Genomic DNA, 17,183 nt, shown 5'->3' with positions numbered 1-17,183 from the left:
ATTTTATTTTATCTTTTTAATTTCTTTTGCTTAACCAAATAGATTATGTAGTTTTGATTAACTGGCCATGAAATAGCTCTGCCTACATAGAATTTCCCATGAATAATTGGTTGTGGAGACTTTTGTGTGTGACCCAAATCCTCCCTCAAAACTGAAGTTTGCCCAGCTATTGGGAGTGTTGGCAAATCATGCCTCTCAGCTGATTCTCTCTAGAATTTATTCTCAGGAGATCTAATTAATAACTTGTCAAGCTGATGTCCATCCTTGGGGACAACTCGTATCTGAAGAATGGCCAGTGAAAGGTATTAAAACTCCATACTCCTGCCTCAATTTAGGGCAACTCTGAAGGGTCACCCCAGCTTCTCAGCTCCCCCTTGAGATTAGCTGAGGTATTTGTTGTGACTGCCTCACATCTCAACTCCCTTTATCCAATTCAGCTTTTTCGCCACAGTTGTTGGTTCCTAGGATTTTACCCAGTTAAATGTTCTCTACACAAATCTCTATCTCAAATCTGCTTTACAGGGAATGTGGCCTCAGACAGGTTTTCATTAGGTTCTGGACATAACTCTCATTAGTCATTGATATGATTCGGCTGTGTCTCCGCCCGAATCTCACCTTGATTGTAATTATCCCCACATGTCAAGGATGGAGTCAGGTGGAGATGATTGAATCATAGGGGCGGTTTCCCCCTACTGTTCTCGTGGTAGCGAATAAGTCTCACGAGATCTGATGGTTTTAAAATGGGAGTTTCCCTACACAAGCTTTCTTCTCTGCTACCATTTAAGATGTGCCTTTGCTTCTCTTTTGCCTTCTGCCGTGACTGTGAGGCCTCCCCAGCCATGTGGAATTGTGAGTTCATTAAACCTCTTTCCTTTATAAATTACCCGGTCTTGGGTATGACTTTATTAGCAGCATGAGAACAAACTAGTACAGTCTGTTCTATAAGCCCAAGTCGGATCACAGAGTCCCGCTTTCTGTTTTTTTTTTTCTAGCCCATATTTCTACTAAAACTTGACTCATATAGACTTAAAACAAAATAATTAAGCATGGCTAATATATATTTAATATTTTATACGTGTCAGGTACTGTATTTTGTAACTTATCTTTTAATAATCTTTCCAAATCTCTAAAAGGAGAATTCTGCTCTTTTATAGAGAAAATAAGGATGGCTCTGAAAATGTTAGCATTAGGGGAAGTAGGGTGAGGGACATAGGGGGCACTTTGTGTTATTTGTGCATTTTACTATCAGTCTAAAATCAGGTCAAAATAAAAATTAAAAAAATGAGTAGTAGAAGCAGGTTGTTAAGATTTTCAGTGTGACTCTAGAATTTTTTTGTTTGTTGTTTGTTTTGGAGTGTAGTGGTAAGATCTCTGCTCACTGCAACCTCCACTTCCCAGGTTCAAGCAATTCTCCTGCCTCAGTCTCCCAAGTAGCTGGGATTATAGGTGCCCGCCACCACACCCAGCTAATTTTTGTATTATTATTATTTTTTTTAGTAGAGATGGGGTTTCATCATGTTGGCCAGGCCAGTCTCCAACTCCTGACTTCAAGTCATCCGCCCGCCTCAGCCTCCCGAAGTGCTGGGATTATAGGCATGAGCCACCACTCCTGGCCCAAAGTTCATATTTTAACTACTAACCTAAATTATTTTAAAAACAAAAGTCTCCTTGGACTCAAACCAGGTCAGAGTGACATGATCATGTGCCTGTTTTGTGCAGGGTGAAGTGAGATTATTATCTAGGAAATAGCTGAAATGTCCTGAGGGTGACAAAGAGGAGCTGTGTTTTCAGCCAAATATCAGAACCAGGGCCACTGCCTGCCACCGAACCCCAGAGGGCACCCCTACTTTGTGTTTATCTGTGGTGGCTACGCCTGCCCACCTGGGTGGGAACCCCGAGAATGACTCCAGACTTTTCCAGGGACTGCATGCCAGGGTATTTTTACAATTTATGTGTAGACTTTGTTCGGGTGGAAAAGTTATTTTATGAAGACGAAACAAGCAATTGGGGTACCTACCTTATGGCATTTTTTTACATTGAGAGTGTTAAAAATACCCCTCCCCTAACCAAAACCCTGACAAATAGAGCCAGGGAAGGCCATGCAAAAAAGGATTCTTGGGCTTGTATGCCTGATAACAAAAACTTATCACAGAAGACTGCAAAAAACAGAATCTTGCACAAAGCCCATTGCAACTTTGCACACAACAATGCTTCTGAAGGATATTTGCCCAACAACTGCCTGTCCAACCTGGGCCTGGCATCACCTTTGTTATTGATCTTTGTAGCCAAGGATAATCATTTCCAAATGATCATATAATCTTCCTAATTTTTTCTTTTGTCTTCCTTTACCTCCGTGAATATGCATATAGTTTACTCTGGCTTGCCTATTTCTATTGCAAGGCTCTGTTTCCAAACGAATATCTTTTTCTTGTGGAGAGCCTCTCTCTGTTTGTTATTTAGGTTGATAAGAGAAATGTGAACATTTGAGAGCTCAGGTAAAAGGCCTTAGTCTACAGTGAAACTTTTTTGCACCCTTAGATGCTTACTTCCACTACAACTTGCAGGTGGGCCTTGAAAAGTTCTTGGAATAAGTTTGAGCTTTGGTCTTCTCCGATTCATTTAGCATAGATTCTCAAAATGTGGTCCCTGGACCCACAGCATCAGCATCACCTGGAGATTGTTAGAAATGCAAATCATCGGGCCTCATTCCAGACCCTCAGCTGGAAACTCTAGGGGCATGGCCAGACCCTCTGTAGCTGAACAAGCCATCCAGGTGGTTTTGATGCAGCTAAAGTTCTGGAACAACTAATGTAGCCCCGTTTGGAAAACTTGGCTGTACAGGCCTCCCTAGCTGGTAAGCTGCTAGCATTTTTTGTTTGTTTGTTTGTTTGTTTTGATACAGGGTCTTGCTCTGTTGACCAGACCGTGACCTCCTGGGTTCAAGCGAGGACTCAGCCTCCTGAGTAGCCGGGATTACAGGTATGTGCCACCACCATGCCCAACTACTTTTTGTATTTTTTTTTTTGCAGGGATGGGGTTTTAGCCCAGGCTAGTCTCAAACTCCTGGACTCAAGCAATCTGCCCACTTTGGCCTCACAAAGTGCTGGGATTATAGGCATGAGCCACTGTGCCCGGCCCTGCCAGCTTTGTATAAGCTGAGGAGTTTTTAAAAATACCTAGACTCAGGGCAAACCCCAGACACTTAAGTCAGATTCTCTGGGAGGTGAAGCCCAGGCACTGGTATTTTTAAAGTCTCTACAGATGGTTCTAATGTGCTGCTAAGTTAGAGAACCGCTGATCTAGACCAGGCCTTTTCAAACTTAATGTGCGCGTGAATTAGCTGGACCTTGTTAAAATGCAGATTCAGTCTGCATAGGCCTGGGGTGGAGCCTGAGCTTCTGCATTTTTAACAAGTCTCTAGAGGATGCTGCTGCATCTGGGCTGCTAACTACACTTGGAGATAGGAGGTTCTGGAGAGCAGAGGAAAGAGCATGAACCATAACCTAGGGGCTGGTAGTCCTGACTTCCAAGCCAAGGTTTGCCTTTATGTGGCTGGCAACTTGCTTGGACTCCTACCTCAATTCTTTGGGCCCAAGGTTTGTCCTGCCTCAGAAGGATGTCAAGAAAATTGAGTGAGTAATGCAGAATTGTTTCTTAAATTGTGTGCAGATGCTCCATGAATTTAGAGAGTATGTGGATGCACATTAGTAAATTTTAATAGTTGTGAACATGTTGTTATGAGTACTTAGAACAAGTAATAATGGCTTTTGATGTATAGTAGTAAGAAAGCTTCCTTTTAAAAGGCATGTATTTAAGTTTCAAAAGTGGGGCTATTTAAAAATATATGAAATAAATAATAGTAGAGGTAATTGACAGAGCAAAATTAGGAAGGCAGGATGAGAATGACTCAAGTTTGGGAAATGCTGAGAAAACAGATGCCCAAGGGCTATGAAAACTTAAAAAAATAGGTAGCACTTGATTTTGATTGGCTGAATGAGATGATGTGTTTGATCATTTATGGGGTTGGCATTTGGCAACATGCACTGGGTGGCTGGGATCACTGTTTATTAAAAAATATTTGAGTCTCTACTTTGCACTAGATACTCTTTTAGTCTCTTGGAAAAGGGATTGGGGGGCAGGCAGGATAAAAACAAATCATTTATGCCCACAAGAAAATTGCAGGATAAAAGTCATGAAATAAACTCTATGCTTCTAATTTAATATTTTTTTATAGATTATGAGAAAAAAGTTTTGCTCACTATCAGCTAGGAAAGCTGTCTTAGCACAACCATTCATTCTTGCACAAATCAAAATCAAGACGAGCCAGATTTAATTTAATATTTTTTCACAGATTATGAGAAAAAAGTTCTAATTTAATTTTTATAGATTATGAGAAAAAAGTTTCGCTATCAGCTAGGAAAGCTGTCTTAGCACAACCATTCATTCTTGCAGAAATCAAAATCAAGATGAGCCAGAAGGCTCCATTCTGACAGCTTCTAATGGAGAAGCTACATTTACTGGACATGGGGAAAGTTGTTGGGCTCTAAGGACTGTGCTCATTTCTTGAACTAGATAAATGGTCTTGGTGTAGCATAATACCAAAACTTCTTGTCGCAGCCCGTAAGGACAGAACTCAATCAGCCTGAAAAGGAAGTCAGTGACTCCGACTCAACACAGGAATGTTCTGTGATTCCTAAAGAAGGATGTAGGAGTGTGGCACAATTCAACCACAGTCTGTGGCCCTGTGCCTCTGCCTTGACATGAGTGGGATTTCCCAGCTGGTCATTTTCTTCTTATCTAAGACATTGGGAACAAATTACTTGACCTCCTCTGGGCTTCAGTACTCCCACTCATCAAATTAGAGGACTGGGCAGTCGCTAGGCTCTCTTTAGGCATCATATTTTAGTTTCTGTGATTTTAAATTTGAGAAGGGGTGTCTAAGGGAGAATACATAGGGGAGGGGGAAAGGCTTATTAAAAGTGTAGTTAGACACTGAATTTTTAAGAATTGCATTTTGTAATAATACCTTTACCTAATCAGGACTGACAATCTTACCTGATGACAGCACCTGGAGGAATGGCTGCATTCAAAAATGAAATAAAACAAGACCTTATTTGAACTTAGCAATAATGCTGATTCCTCTTTTTGATTTGAGGAGGTTATAGCTGTTGTAAATGCTTGAATTGGGTCTGCCCAGGCAAAACGGAGTCAAGAGTCCATGTCTGATGAATTTTAACAATGTAGACAATAGAAAGGGTTGCTTAAACTGCCCCTCTTTTACCAAAACACATTTACAAATGAAAGAACAACACTTCCATTTTTTAAAAACATTTTTTGAGATGAAGTCTTCCTTTGTCACCCAGAGTGGAGTGCAGTGGTGCGATCTTGGCTCACTGCAAACTTTGCCTCCCGGGTTCAAGTGATTCTCCTGCCTCATCCTCCCGAGTAGCTGGGACTACAGACGCCCACCACCATTCCTAGCTAATTTTTGTATTTTTAGTAGAGACAGGGTTTCACCATGTTGGCCAGGCTGGTCTCGAACTCCTGACCCCAGGTGATCCGCTGACCTCGGCCTCTGAAAGTGCTGGGATTACAGGCGTGAGCCAACACGCGTGGCCAAAAATTTTCCATTTTTAATTGCAGGGTCTGGGGAATTAAAATGCATCCGTAATTTCTTGCATCTCTCCGCTCGGGCTTGCATGAATACAGAGGGATGGAGAGGACTTCTTGAGGCAAGCATCCCCCTCTTGTCACCTGCCATCTGGAGAGAGAGGGCTGTGATTTATCTCACTTTAATCAGGAAGGACCCGATGGGTGGATGGAGAGGTCTGACGGCTTTGTTGCTCCATGTGGGAAAGAAACGGACAGAGTGAATTTGTGTATGATCCCTAAGGAGAAAGCGTCTTTGTGCTCTATTTCTTTTTGACCTGGAGCCCCTGAAAGCAAGCTAGTTACAAGTTGAAATAGGCCGTTTCTAAAGTGTGATTTTGTTTGTCTATGAGCCTTGATTACAAAGGGGAAAAAAACCCGCTTAATTTACATACACCACATGTAGTGCAGGATCCCCTGGGCTGTCTTTTCAGGTATCAGGAAACTTTGATGAAAGTCGCTTGTCTCATCTAGGAGTCATTTCATATTGTTTAGCAGAGCCTGGTATTAACATTTCCTTCCAACTGTTTACTGGAATCTGTGTGTTCCCTTCAAGTGATGCATACTAGGTGCACAGGCTTCCTGCCACTGTCATCCTAATCTTTCCGTGCAGACAGGAGCAGAGGGGAGAGCGCTGAGCCAGGCCCCAGTTTGCTTTTCTTTCCTGACACAGCCCGGCTCCGCTGCACTTCTCAGCTCTTGCTCTAGGTGGTGCTGTTTGACCATTTTCTTCATGTGACCCTCCACTTGGTAATATAAATTCATTCGGAGGATGACCTGATATCAAAAAAAATTCCTTTTGATTAGTAGAATCAACTTGTTTCTTCACACGATACTCTTCCCACTGAGACACATGGAAACAATTCTGACTCCAGGTTTGCAACCTTGAGATTTCTCTCAGATGCAATAAAAAAAACAAAAAAGCATTTTGAGTGGCACAGTGATGCCTAGTGCATGATCATGTTTGTCTGCTCAAACATTAAAGGGAAACTGGTGGGTTTGAGGATGCCCAGCAGCACGACAGCTGCCAATGTAAATGAGCCGTATAGAGAGAGAGGGGGCGGGAGGGGACTACAAACTTCAGAATATGAGCTGATCGTTTATAAGTTAAAAAAAAAAAAAAAACAAGTCAAAAGGGAGCCCAGGATGGTGCAGGAAAAAGGAGAAAGGAAGATTTTCCTTGCAGCTAATCAGGAGAGTTCATAAGGGCTGATTACATGAGTGGAAGCCTTAAGTTCTTTTTTTTAAAAAATGTGAAAGTTTGCATGTATGTATGTATGTATGTATGTATAGCTTCGTGTATTACCATTATTATTGCAATCAGCAAATGGATTTACTTCCTTTATCTCATGGGCTCCTTCCCACTCACTTCTGGCAGCACATTTTCCTTTCTCCTTCATCCCAGAACACCAAAGAACAGATGCGCTTCCTAACCCTGGCTCCAGGGGACTTTATACAATGTAAACAGTGCACCTCTAACGTGGTTCACCGCTTAGAGAACGTGTGTCCCATTTTAAAACTGTGACTCCTTTATATTTTGCAGTGCTTATTTTAATAAGAGACATTGGACTTGTGACTTATTTTTCATGGAGGAGTGAGCTTAATGGTTGAAAGTAATCGATAAACTTGTTTTTCCTCTGATGCCATCAGCCAAGATCCTATGGCAATAGTAAGAGGATGACACTGGGCTGGCACCCCCTCCATAACATATTTGGACCATTTTTTTCCCCCAGAATGCACATGCAATAGCTTTGGTTTGGTAAGAGAGAGATGGTGTACTTGGTTTCCTTCTGTCACACTTTTGCTGAAATGAATTAGACTTTTAAATCAGGAAATTCAGCGAGATGAGTTAGATTTTTTCACAAGAGCAGTGGAGGACTTCCAGCTGGTTGGGGGAATGATACGGAAATATCTTGCTAAATCAGGGTCTGGTGGAATGCTGCTCCCCTGGCAGGCTCCTCTTCACAGGGAGCAATCTGTGGGTTGCTTATAGAACAGAGCGAGCAGGAGGCATAGCATGGTCTTGCTCGTGGGAAGACCTGGTGTTCAGATGTTTGTCATTAGGAACTGGGTGTGGGCTTTTTCAAGCTAAACTGAAGCAGTAGTTCTATTAGGAAGAGCCTCCCAGATCAGCATCTTCTGTTTCTGGATACTCTCCCTTTGAAAAGCCAGATTTCAGCAAAAAGCTTTCCTAATGGTGAAATTGCACAACTGAAACCCTATGGGAGCAATGGGAAAGATGGAGAAAGAGGTGGTTATATCATGTACTTCAACAGTTTATTTAGAGGCTGTTGACATTAGAATAACAAGCCAAGACAAACAAAAATACTCATTTTGGATGAAAATATTGTCTTTTCATGTTATTATAGATAGCTGAGTCCTAAGACATATACAGAAACACATTTTCCTAATGAGTGGCTGATTTTTCTGGTTGAGCAAGTAATATCCAAATTATTGTACAAATTTTTGGCTCAGGAGCAAACATTGTATTGCATAGTGAGCTAATCACTTGCCCTGTCTAAGGTAAGCCGTTACCTCTGCTTTCCCTTCATCTTGTCATTTCTGTTTGTTGGGTACAGGTTTCCTGTTGGTTCTTTCTGTTGGCTCTGATGTAACATGAATGAAGTTCTTAACATCCTTTCAGACATAAACACAACTTAGCTCATTGTTTCTGAGTTCCTATAGAGGTTTTCTTGCCCCTGAGACTTTCATGTCAGACAGCTGGATGTTGCTGTGTTCAAGGCTCTATATGTTGATTTTGTATCCTACAACTTTACTGATTTCACCTATCAGTTCAGTTCCAACAGTTTTCAAATTTTATTTATTTGTTTTTGTTTTTTAAATATTGTATGTTTCATTTTAGAGTCAGGAGGGTAGATGTACAGGTTTCTTACACAGGTATATTGCATGGTGCTGAGGTTTGGGCTTCTAATGATCCCACCACCCAAGCAGTGAGCATAGTAATCGATAGGTAGTTTTTCAACTCTTGCTCCCACTATCCTTCCCTCCCACCTTTGGAGTCCCCCAGTGTCTATTGTTCCCTTCTTTGTGTTGAGTTCTAACCTTTTTTTAGTGAAGTTTGTAGGGTTTTCTATATATAACAAGATCATGCTGTCAGTAGAGACAGTTTCACTTCTTCCTTTCCTATTAGGATGCCTTTTATTTCTTTCTTTTGCCTAATTACCCTGAGAAGTGGTGTCCGTGGGCATCCTTGTCTTGTTCCTGATGGTAGAAGAAAAGTTTCAACTTTTCACCACTGATTATGGTGTTAGCTATGGGTTTGTCATATATGGCCTTTATTTTGTTGGGATACAGTCCCTCAATACGTGATCTGTTGGGTGTTTTTTTTTTTTTTAACCATGAAAGGGTTTCGACTTTTGTCAAAAGCTTTTTCTATATCTATTGAGATGGCCATATAGTTTCTATCCTTTATTTTTTTAATATGGTATATTATATGTATTCGTTTGCTTATGTTGAACCATGACATGATCATGGTGAATGATTCTTTCAATGTGCTATTGAATTTGGTTTGCTAGGATTTTGTTGAGGATTTTTGCATCTATGTAGATCAAGGATATTGGCCTGCCATTTTCCTTTCTTGTAGTGTTCTTGTCTGGCTATGGAATCAGGGTAATGCTGGCCCTGTAAGATGAGTTTGGAAGTATTCCCTCCACTTCAGCTTTTTGGAAGAGTTTGAGAAGGACTGGTATTAGTTCTTCTTAAAATATTTGGTAGAATTAATCTGGGAAGCCATCTGGTTTTGGGTTTTTCATTGATAGGAGACGTTTTCTTACTGATTCAACCTCCTTGCTTGCTATTAGTCTGTTCAGATTTTTAAATTTCTTCATGAGTCAATCTTGGTAGGTTTTATGTGTCTGGGAATTTATCCATTTCTTCTAGATGATCCAATTAGTTAGTGTGTAATTATACCTAGCAGTTTCTTAGGATCCTTTGTATTTCTGTGATATTGGCTATGATGTTTCATCTTTCATTTCTGATTTTATGCTCTATTGAAAACATGAGGCATAGCAGGTAGGGGGCACTGGTCAGGACTTGGGGTATAAACTGGCAGATGTTAAGGTGGGTGATTCTGATTAACTCAGAAACTCCGAAGTCCCGTGTGGAAGAATTAACTGCCTGTACTCACCTAGTAATGTATATCCTTGGTCAAAAAAGATCCAGCTGAGAATGTTGGATGAAGGGACCAAATCAATATTCATCATTATATTGAAAACAAGTCAGATTGGCTGTGGTCTTTTGACAGCCGGTCAGTGGCTAAGTCTATTTGAACAAAGTTAGGGCAGGTTCAAGGGAGAATCCTGAGATCGGTATTCTTTGTTCCATACAAACTTGCCTTTCAGTTTCTTCTCCCCATGCCTCCAGGATGTCCCTGCACAGCCCGTAGGGCCCCCTCCTTCAGTACCTTGCCTTACAAAGGGGAGAAAATGAGTTTTCCAATGTTAGCATATACTTAGCCTTTCAAAATTTCTATTTCTATTTTAGGGGAGCTCTAGGAAAACAGCAGATTACTCTAAATCCCCAGGTAAAAATCTGAAATGGTGGAATTTCATATGACCAGGAGACATATTTTGGGGCAAGTGGGCTTTTCACAATCACTTGGACATGAAGGCATCTGCTTCTTCTATGCCTAAAATATTCCTTCAATTTAGTAGTTTAATTCCTCTTCCTCTTTTTCAAATTTCAAGACAATACATGTAGTGACTGAACAATTTGGATCCAAGTTTCACTATTTAACTGCCAGTGTGACCTTGGGCGAGTCACTTAATCTTTTCAAGGCTCAATTTCATCATGTAAAGTGGAAGTACAAACAATCCCTGACTTACAATATTTTGACTTATGATTTTTCAACTTTCAGATAGTTTGAAAGCAATACACATTCAGCAGAAGCTGTACTTTGAGTACCCATACAACCATTCTGTTTTCCACTTTCAGTACAGTATTCATTATATTACATGAGATATTCAAAGCCCACTTTATTATAAAATGGGCTTTCTGTTAGATGATTTTGCCTAACTGTAGGTTAATGTGAGTGTTTAAGGTAGGCTGAGCTAAGCTATGATGTTTAGTAGGTTAAGTGTATTAAATGCATTTTCAGCTTACAATATTTTCATAAGTTTATTGGAATATAACCCCATTGTAAATTGAGGGGTATTTGTAATAATGATATCTCTTCAAGGAGACTTTGTGAGCCTCTGATAGGAAAATGGATACACAGATGCATATAAATATATAATCTTTCTTTTCCATACATATGATATTCTTTAAGGATATTCAAAAATCTGGAAACAGTTGCCTCCAGGGAGATAAATGGTAGTGGGTTGGGAAACTTTTAACTGTATACGCTTTTGTACCTTTTGCATTTTGAATCAGATGAATGTATAATCTACATAAAATATTAAGATTAAAACATCACCGAATAACTTATCAGGAGTTTGGTGAACATAAGGGAAGGCCGCCTATGGTGGCTGTATTTTATTCAGTGTTGGTCACTGTTGGGCATTTCATAGAGCTTATTTCATTTCATCCTCACAAGCGCTGTAGGAGGAAGGGGCCCCAGAGGGATTCATGGTTAGAATAGCAGAGTAGGAGCATTTGGCAGCTATATTCTGTGTAGGTGATAACTTTAAAGATATTTTTGTTATAAAATGTTTCAAACATACAAAAAATATAGAGAAGCAGTTTTCTATAGTTATTAAATATTCTTTATGGGTAGTCATAGAAATTATCATCCAAAGTGGGATATTCTTGAGAGAAAAAGGAGGTTCTATTTATAATTATGGTGGGATAACAAACTTAAGATGAACAGCTCTGGACAAACTGGGTTGTATGGTCCCTGGAAAACAAGGATTACTGTAAATGTGAGCCCCGCCTTGTGCTTCTCTCTGTCCCACCAAGAAAATATGATCTTGATACAGATGTTCATTGTGTCAAGGCAACCATGGCAACCATGATCTAGATACACTTTTCAAGTTTTATGCTGATCCTACCTATATATGTCTCAGGAGCTTTCCAGAGTTTCCTTTGAGTGCTTCTAAATTTTGCATAAATGGTATGTTGTCCCTTGTCTCTTTTTAAAACCAGTAAGCCATTTTCCCTTCTTTTCCTGGAAAATTAAAGGAACAAGGACCAGGAGATAACAATGTATTAGCTAAGGTTCTGTTGATTGAAAGCAACAGAACCTAATTCTGGCTAGCTTAAACCATGCTAGGATTTAATGAAGAATACTGCAGAATCTTAGATATCTTATGACTGGGAAAGAGGAGGTTCAGGCAGTTCCTGGGATGTCAGCAACAGGTAGCTGTCAATTAACTGCCCCCACACCACCCACTGCTGCCGTCATCAATATAGCACACCACAATGGCTCCCAGCCTCTGTACGTCTGGGTTCCGGTGTTCAAATTCTAGAGACAGCAAGAGAAATCCCATTGAGTCAGGGATCATTCCCTGGGTCACCCTCCCTGCCTACGGTCAGAAATGCAGGATTATGTAGTAAAGACACAGCTAAAGAGGACCCACTTCGCTGTTTTGGGACCATTTGCAGGGGAGGCAAAATTGTGAGCTATGCACTTAAAGAGGTGATAACCATAAGTTTGCAGGAAAAAAAAAATTGGAGAAGAGAAGGATAACACTATCCTACAGTTTCTTCTGAAAATGGACGAAGGGAACAGCATTTCCATTTGGAAATTCTCTCCTGGCATTTCAATATTTATGGATTCTGAATTCTGAGAAAAATCAGTTGAGAAATTAGGAAAATGGGAAGGAACATTCTAATTTTGCTGTGAAAATTACAGCTTAATAGTCAGTATAGAGAACTTACTGGCTTGAAGAAATGCACTGACTTCAAGTCAAGCAAGATGAGGAAGCACTGACATGTGGAGATGAAAGTTAAGGTGAACAGGACAGGAGCAGTAAAGAGCCTCAGTCAGACTTCCTTGTATCTGTTGCTGTGTTACAAGTGTGTGTTCATGGCCTTGTCCACTGCTAACAGTGAACCATTTCTGCAAATAAATATTAATGTGTTCATAGGCATAGTATATGTTTTACAAATCCTATGAGAGGTTTTCTAAGAAATGCCAAGTTTTAGAAACAAAATATGCCCTTAAATCGGCAATTTTGACAGTTGCTTCTTTCTAGTGCTATTCATCTTGCCAGGAGATCGGAATGTTACGTTATTTAAATGGTATTGGCGGGGATGATTGATGCCTTGTTTAACAATGTCATGTAAACAATGATTAAAGCATTAAGTATTTGTGGTGTTACCTTTCAATCTTTAAAGGACTTTTCTGTAGCATTTATTTTGTGATAATATTCATTTCTTTTTAATGTTTTCTCTATTAATGCTATTGGATTTTATAATCTTGTTACAATATGTTGGCTCATAATAATAATAAATCATCATTTGTTATCATATCTTTTTAAAACAGAAGACTACTAAAACTTTTCATATAATCCTGTTACAGAAAAAAACGACTATTTGCTTGTTATTATAGTCACTTAATATTTTTCAAAAACTTGTAAGTGAAGTGTTATGAAAATCATATGAATTTGGGAATTCCCAAGCATTCTCAGAAATTCTATTTCCTTGTTCCCAAATCCCAATGATTAATATCTGCCAGGAGTCGGAAAACAGTGAAAGGAAGTAACATCCTATGTTGGATACCTGGTAGGGTTAGTGAAGAAACGTTATTGCTGAGCTCTGTGTTACGCTCACGAATGATGCCATTGAGGAAGTCACGCTTGTTGAAAGGAACGCAGATACACAAAGAGTTTTGCTGCTGTCTGTTGGATAAGAACCCCCTGGTCGATTTCAGCTCCTACTGCAAGTTACAAAAATCAATCCAATGATAAATGAAAAGTGACCAGTGTGCTGGGAAATAACTTATTTTTTGGCTTCAGAGGAAATTTTAGAAACAGTGCCAAGTGAAACGTAAAAACAAACTACGAAGACATTCATGAATTTCCCTCTGAAGCTGACAGCCGTATTTTAGCAGATGGAACTCCTACTATTAGCCCAACTCTTGAGTTGAAACAGTGTGTCCAGGAAACCCTATGTTAAAATGCAATGTGTTGGGGGTATTGTTCCTCTATTTGCTTGAGTTAATTTTGAAATTAGTGTACTCTTGCTTAGCTGTGCTCTGAGGGAATGAACAAAAGATTGGTAAACTCTGATGGAGAACACTGGTCAGGCAGGGCACATAGAATCCCTGGGGATGGTGGTTCCTGACAAATGGGGGAGGAGGACCTGAGCCAGGCTTGGGCTGGGCTGGAGGAACATGAAGATGGGATCTACTCACAACCCCCAAAACTGAGGGGTCCTGGTAACACATTATTTCACCCTCAGCCATGCAAATTCATTATTTTTATGGATAAAATAGCTTTAAAAAACTAATTTACATTGAAATGTTAAAATATTTATATAGAGATTAGAAATATTTATATAGAGATTATTGGGAATCCCCTCCTAAAGCCCAAACATAAAAACTACCAAAAAAAAAAAAAATTCCGTGTAGGCTAAGATTGCAAATGACTGATGGAATGTAATTTAAATTAAACATGGAAAATGTATTTCCTCTTTAATAAAGATCTAAATTCTATTCTTTTTAGGAGCCTTCAGAAATGAAATTCAACTATTAAAAAAAGTATAGAGAAGCCTTTAGAAAAGAAACTTTTCTTTTGCTGTATTATATATTAAAGAACTTTGATGAGAATAGTTCTAAAGTGTTTAATAATCGATTACACTGATGTTTCTAGGTATTGTGGGGAACACCTAGAAATTAAATCTTCATCTTTGGCAGATCAGAGGCCTATTATTTTTAGGTAAAACAATTAAAATCTGCTTTTAATAAATCACAAATTTTGCAAGTTAGCCATTAATAGTAAGTGCTTTTCAAAGTTTGGCCCAATACATGAAAAAGCCAGAAAAACATACCTGCATTAGTTTTGCCCATCACCTTCTTATGCTGGCCTCAGGAGATTTATTAACAGCATTCAATATTTTAGGTAGGCTGGATGTGATGGCTCATGCATGTAATCCCAGCACTTTGGGAGGCTGAGGTGGGAGGATGGCTTGAGACCAGGAGTTCAAGACCAGCCTGGTCAACCTAGTGAGCCCCTCAGTCTCTCTGAAAAGAAAAAAAATTTAGGTATCCTGTGGCTACCTCTAAAAACAAACTCCAGAGGAACTGAATTTTTTTTTTTTTTATTTCATGTGTTGGGATAATGGCTTCTTTTGCAGTTACTTACGAAGAATTTAAGGGTCAGTAAAAATATTTTTTCATCCTTAATAACATGAATTCTCTAATTTGTGTGTGATATAATGCTAGATATTGTGCCAAAAGTGTTACATAGACATAATCCATGCCCATTTTCAAAGATAATACTAATATAGAGAATAAGAATCATTATTATTGTAGTAATTATTATTTTAGTAATAGTAGTAATAATCAAAACAATTACATCAAACACTTATTAAACCCTTATTATGTGATAGGTACTGTGTAAGCAGTTTCCACATATTAGCTCCTTAAATGTGATCACTAACCCCATGAGGTAGGTAGCATTATGTCCATTTTATAGATGCAGAAACTGAGCTTTGAAGAGGGAAAGCAACTTGCCCAAGGCCATGCAGGCAGTCATTGATAAGGGTGGGGAGCGAGAAGTTGAAGTCTGAGATGTAAGTTCACAGACACGAGTACACAAACACGTACAAGATACTCGTATGACATGTGGGGTTGCTTGAAATATGTAATTGACTTTCCCCAGCACAAGAAAGTGTTTGGACATATTTCAAAGGGATCTAACACTTCCTCAGAGGACTGCCCTACGACATTTTTCCGTGTGCTTTTCTGCCTCTTGTCCTATACTTTTGGCATTTCTTCTGCTCTTAGAGGCAATGAGTCAACAGCATATTTTTAGCACCTCCTGTGTGCATAGAAGTGGCCCCTGACTCAATGGGAGTGTATAACTACCATGGGCCAAATCAGTGTGCTTTCCTGTTAGCCAGGGGATTATAGAAGAACACGTTCCCCTGATTCCAACAGAACTTGCTGCCACTCTGATGTCTTCATTGTAAGGCCTCTAAATGAATGTTCAAGAAATTCATGTTAAAGGCACGTGTCATATGTGTAACTTGTAAACATTTGTGTACTTGTCTCTGTGTCCTTACACCTCAGGCTTCAACTCTTGTTTTTACCTTTATCAATGACTACCTGTGTGCTGTGTGGCTTTGGACCAATTGCTCACCCCCTCTAAAGCTCAGTTTCTGCATCTGTAAAATGGATATAATGCCATATATACATAGATATAGATATACATACACCAATATATATACACACATATGTATGTGTGTATATACATATATATATAATATACAAACTGAAATATATAGTTACATAAATATTTCAGTTTAAGTTTCAAAAATCACTGGAGGGTATTTTTATAATACCCTTCAGCAATTTTACCTGCTGCCTTTGCACATTCTGGTGAATTTCTAAATGGAAGTCTGATAGAGATTAATCTTTTAATGCATCATAAATAAAAAAGAAAATCACAGAATGATGTAGCTGGAGAGGACCCTGGGGATCTAGTGTTTCATGAAAGATTAATGTCCTTGATCTGTTTGTAAGTGTTTTGGAAAAATCTTCCATGGTCAAATAAAACTTGGCAATGTTGGATTAAAGTTAAATAGGTTTTTTTTTCCTGCAGAACTTCATAGTCTTTAATATGCTAATATGTTTTGTGAATCTACAAGGAATGAAGTGTTTCAATGCTTATTTTACCCAGATTCTCATTTTGGGACAGGCTGGTCAAGCTGAGTCAGCTAGTATATTCTCTAGATGGAGATGATGGCTGATGCCTTTTTGAGAGCAAGAGAGTCCCCAGGGGAAGCAAGGGTATATCAGTTGCTCCATTTCATGCCAAGGATCCTCAGTCTTTAGAGGCTCAGAGAAGGCTGAAAGGCTACTCTAGGCTATCAGGGCTACCATTCATTGTGACCCATGCTACAGAGAAGCTTTGAGCTCAGTGCAAAGGAGTGACCAGCCCTTGAGAATCAGGAAAATTTATTTATTCCTGACCTAGTCCACTGAGGACATACAAGGAATGGGGCAGGGGAGTGTCACCAGCTATGGTTACAAGCTAGTCTGATTCTCTTTCATTAAGAAAACTGGTCCCTGTGAGTTTAGATTGGGAAGTACCAGGTTAAAAAATGTTTAGGCCAGGAGTGGTGGCCACTGTACTCCAGCCTGTGTGACAGAATTAGAATCTGTCTTAAAAAAATAAAAAAAAAAGTTAAGTGATGTCTTCTGTTGAGGACCTCTCAGAACTTTTAATATGAAAGTGTGCATTGTGAAGAATGGGAGTAGAGTGTACAGGAGTTTTAAAAGCTACTTGGTCATGAAACTCTTGCTTTGTGCAGGATTCGAGCGGCACTAACATTCTGAGGAAAATATTTTGGGGAACATTGATCTAATCCAAACTTCTCACTTTACCAGCAAACAACTGTGGGGCCCTCTA

This window comes from Pan troglodytes, chromosome X (assembly GCF_028858775.2).
Source record: "Pan troglodytes isolate AG18354 chromosome X, NHGRI_mPanTro3-v2.0_pri, whole genome shotgun sequence".
NCBI lineage: Eukaryota > Metazoa > Chordata > Mammalia > Primates > Hominidae > Pan > Pan troglodytes.
Note: the sequence above shows the minus strand (reverse complement) of the source record.